Raw genomic sequence first — 5,000 nt, forward strand, 5'->3', positions numbered from 1 at the left:
AGACCATTCGAAGAAGGGTGAGGGTCGGGGTCGGGGAAGCGAGCGTCAGGTCTCGCCGCCCCGATTTTCCCAACCAAGAAAGCAGGACGCTTGAAACTGCGATGGGAGCTTGGATCGGAAGGCTTGCGATAGCAAGAGATCTAGGCAAGAACGGAAGCTTTCAACTTCAAACCAGCTATGTAAAGCAACCCCTCGCACGCGACATCCATCGTGGCAGGGAAACAGAAACAGAGACGCCGGTCCGGCCGAGGCTGCCCGAGCGGCCCGGTAGACCGGGCCGTCTGTCCGTCTTTAAGTCGAAAGACGACTTTAAATCTAAAAACGGTTTTAAGTCGAAAGTGTGGGTTAGGGTTAGGGTTAGGGTTAGGGAAAAAAGTTATAGGGTTAGGGTTGGGGTTAGAGAAAACAGTTGTAGGGTTAGGGTTGGGGTTAGGGTTAGGGTTAGGGTTAGGGTTAGGGTTAGGGAGAAAAGTTGTAGGGTTAGGGTTAGGGTTAGAGAAAACAGTTGTAGGGTTAGGGTTGGGGTTAGGGTTGGGGTTAGGGTTAGGGTTAGGGTTAGGGTTAGGGAGAAAAGTTATAGGGTTAGGGTTGGGGTTAGAGAAAACAGTTGTAGGGTTAGGGTTGGGGTTAGGGTTAGGGTTAGCTTTAGGGTTAGGGAGAAAAGTTGTAGGGTTAGGGTTAGGGTTAGGGTTAGGGTTAGGGTTGGGGTTGGGGTTAGGGTTAGGGTTAGGGTTAGGGTTAGAGAAACAAGTTGTAGAGTTAGGGTTAGGGTTAGGGTTAGGGTTAGGGTTAGGGTTAGGGAGAAAAGTTGTAGGGTTAGGGTTAGGGTTAGGGTTAGGGTTAGGGTTAGGGTTAGGGTTAGGGAGAAAAGTTGTAGGGTTAGGGTTAGGTTCAGGTTCAGGCTCAGGGTTATCATTCTGGAAATGATATTAGCAGAAGCAATGGAAGAAAGCAAGGAGAGGGAGGGAGGGATAGATATTAAACGGGATGGACGAAACGTAGGGAGCGCACACAAGACACGCGATGAGAAACCACCCGCCCAGAGAAATTCATCTCCGATTTACCGAGAAGACAGGGAGAGCAGAGAGATCGCAATGGATGGGAAACACGACGGGAAAGCACAAAATATCGGCGAGCTGAAATATCGGCGAGCTGGCGAGAGCAAAGATATCGAGTAGATTCAAGAGAGAAAGCGGAATTATTTGATAAACAACGTAGAGATGACCAAGAACAGGAAAGATGGAGAGATGAAAGTGGGGACGGACGACGGGAGGAGAAGAAAGAACAGCCAAAAGAGAGCCAAGTAAGAGAACAAGACGAGAAAGCGTCGAGAGAAGGAGCAGAAGAAGTTGAAGAAAGAACAAAGGGACCTAAGAACGACTTGCTCCACAAAGCAAATAGGTCAGCAAGAAATAAGAATAATTTCCTTGACTAGAAATGGACTGGATTCGGCCATTCGGCAAGAGGAAGGAAAATATGGAATAAATGAGGGAAGTTAAGATGAGAAATGAAAGGCCTACGAGAGGTTCCTCTGGGAAAACTACACCCAAAACTTTGGAGGAAGGAAGATGGCAGAAATTGTAACAAACTTTTCACTTGAAGTCAAGCTTTTCACGTCAAACGAGCTCTTTCAATCAACCCCTCGCAGCCATCCTGGCAGGGAAGCAGAAAACGGAAACACTCCGGTCCGGCCGAGGCCCGGGTAAACCGGTCCCGCCCGAGCGTCCCGGTAGACCGGGACGGCTGCCCGTCACGGACACCCCAGGGCCCCGGCGCGGGCACCGAGGCGACGGCGGAGGTCCCCGACCGAGGCCCGGGGCCCCCGCGCCGGGATCCCGTACATCCATCAAGGCGGGGAAACAGAAACACTCTAGGCCGGCCGAGGCCCGGGTAAACCGGACCCGCCCAAGGCCGTCCCGGTAGACCGGGACGACTGCCCGGCGCGGACACCCCCGGGGGCCGGCGTGGGCACCGAGGGGACGGCGGAGGTCCCCGACCGAGGCCCGCGGCGCCGGAGCCGGGATCCCGTGCATCCATCGTGGCGGGGGAAACAGAAAGGCTGATCCGGCCCGGGCCCCGGTAGACCGGGAAGACTGCCCGGCGCGGACACCCCCGGGGTCCGGCGTGGGCACCGAGGCGAAGGCGGAGGTCCCCGACCGAGGCCCGCGGCGCCGGAGCCGGGATCCCGTGCATCCATCGTGGCGGGGGAAACAGAAAGGCTGATCCGGCCGGGGCCCCGGTAGACCGGGACGACTGCCCGTCGCGGGCACCCCCGGGGTCCGGCGGGGGCACCGAGGCGACGGCGGAGGTCCCCGACCGAGGCCCGCGGACCCGGAGCCGGGATCCCGTGCATCCATCGTGGCGGGGGAAACAGAAAGGCTGATCCGGCCGGGGCCCCGGTAAGCCGGACCCGCCCGAGGCCGTCCCGGTAGACCCGGCCCTCTCCCCGTCTCGGGCACCCCCGGGGTCCGGCGTGGGCACCGAGGCGACGGCGGAGGTCCCCGACCGAGGCCCGCGGACCCGGAGCCGGGATCCCGTGCATCCATCGTGGCGGGGGAAACAGAAAGGCTGATCCGGCCGGGGCCCCGGTAGACCGGGAAGACTGCCCGGCGCGGACACCCCCGGGGTCCGGCGTGGGCACCGAGGCGAAGGCGGAGGTCCCCGACCGAGGCCCGCGGCGCCGGAGCCGGGATCCCGTGCATCCATCGTGGCGGGGGAAACAGAAAGGCTGATCCGGCCGGGGCCCCGGTAGACCGGGACGACTGCCCGTCGCGGGCACCCCCGGGGTCCGGCGGGGGCACCGAGGCGACGGCGGAGGTCCCCGACCGAGGCCCGCGGCGCCGGAGCCGGGATCCCGTGCATCCATCGTGGCGGGGGAAACAGAAAGGCTGATCCGGCCGGGGCCCCGGTAGACCGGGACGACTGCCCGTCGCGGGCACCCCCGGGGTCCGGCGGGGGCACCGAGGCGACGGCGGAGGTCCCCGACCGAGGCCCGCGGACCCGGAGCCGGGATCCCGTGCATCCATCGTGGCGGGGGAAACAGAAAGGCTGATCCGGCCGGGGCCCCGGTAGACCGGGAAGACTGCCCGGCGCGGACACCCCCGGGGTCCGGCGTGGGCACCGAGGCGAAGGCGGAGGTCCCCGACCGAGGCCCGCGGCGCCGGAGCTGGGATCCCGTGCATCCATCGTGGCGGGGGAAACAGAAAGGCTGATCCGGCCGGGGCCCCGGTAGACCGGGACGACTGCCCGTCGCGGGCACCCCCGGGGTCCGGCGGGGGCACCGAGGCGACGGCGGAGGTCCCCGACCGAGGCCCGCGGCGCCGGAGCCGGGATCCCGTGCATCCATCGTGGCGGGGGAAACAGAAAGGCTGATCCGGCCGGGGCCCCGGTAGACCGGGAAGACTGCCCGGCGCGGACACCCCCGGGGTCCGGCGTGGGCACCGAGGCGAAGGCGGAGGTCCCCGACCGAGGCCCGCGGCGCCGGAGCCGGGATCCCGTGCATCCATCGTGGCGGGGGAAACAGAAAGGCTGATCCGGCCGGGGCCCCGGTAGACCGGGACGACTGCCCGTCGCGGGCACCCCCGGGGTCCGGCGGGGGCACCGAGGCGACGGCGGAGGTCCCCGACCGAGGCCCGCGGACCCGGAGCCGGGATCCCGTGCATCCATCGTGGCGGGGGAAACAGAAAGGCTGATCCGGCCGGGGCCCCGGTAAGCCGGACCCGCCCGAGGCCGTCCCGGTAGACCTGGCCCTCTCCCCGTCTCGGGCACCCCCGGGGTCCGGCGTGGGCACCGAGGCGACGGCGGAGGTCCCCGACCGAGGCCCGCGGCCCCGGAGCCGGGATCCCGTGCATCCATCGTGGCGGGGGAAACAGAAAGGCTGATCCGGCCGGGGCCCCGGTAGACCGGGAAGACTGCCCGGCGCGGACACCCCCGGGGTCCGGCGTGGGCACCGAGGCGAAGGCGGAGGTCCCCGACCGAGGCCCGCGGCGCCGGAGCCGGGATCCCGTGCATCCATCGTGGCGGGGGAAACAGAAAGGCTGATCCGGCCGGGGCCCCGGTAGACCGGGACGACTGCCCGTCGCGGGCACCCCCGGGGTCCGGCGGGGGCACCGAGGCGACGGCGGAGGTCCCCGACCGAGGCCCGCGGACCCGGAGCCGGGATCCCGTGCATCCATCGTGGCGGGGGAAACAGAAAGGCTGATCCAGCCGGGGCCCCGGTAGACCGGGAAGACTGCCCGGCGCGGACACCCCCGGGGTCCGGCGTGGGCACCGAGGCGAAGGCGGAGGTCCCCGACCGAGGCCCGCGGCGCCGGAGCCGGGATCCCGTGCATCCATCGTGGCGGGGGAAACAGAAAGGCTGATCCGGCCGGGGCCCCGGTAGACCGGGACGACTGCCCGTCGCGGGCACCCCCGGGGTCCGGCGGGGGCGCCGAGGCGACGGCGGAGGTCCCCGACCGAGGCCCGCGGACCCGGAGCCGGGATCCCGTGCATCCATCGTGGCGGGGGAAACAGAAAGGCTGATCCGGCCGGGGCCCCGGTAGACCGGGAAGACTGCCCGGCGCGGACACCCCCGGGGTCCGGCGGGGGCACCGAGGCGAAGGCGGAGGTCCCCGACCGAGGCCCGCGGCGCCGGAGCCGGGATCCCGTGCATCCATCGTGGCGGGGGAAACAGAAAGGCTGATCCGGCCGGGGCCCCGGTAAGCCGGACCCGCCCGAGGCCGTCCCAGTAGACCCGGCCCTCTGCCCGTCGCGGGCACCCCCGGGGTCCGGCGTGGGCACCGAGGCGAAGGCGGAGGTCCCCGACCGAGGCCCGCGGCCCCGGAGCCGGGATCCCGTGCATCCATCGTGGCGGGGGAAACAGAAAGGCTGATCCGGCCGGGGCCCCGGTAAGCCGGACCCGCCCGAGGCCGTCCCGGTAGACCCGGCCGTCTCCCCGTCGCGGGCACCCCCGGGGTCCGGCGGGGGCACCGAGGCGACGGCGGAGGTCGCCGACCGAGGCC

The sequence above is a fragment of the Pituophis catenifer genome, unplaced genomic scaffold (assembly GCF_029215685.1).
Source record: "Pituophis catenifer annectens isolate HBS135680 unplaced genomic scaffold, rPitCat1.0.hap2 SCAF_60, whole genome shotgun sequence".
Lineage (NCBI taxonomy): Eukaryota > Metazoa > Chordata > Lepidosauria > Squamata > Colubridae > Pituophis > Pituophis catenifer.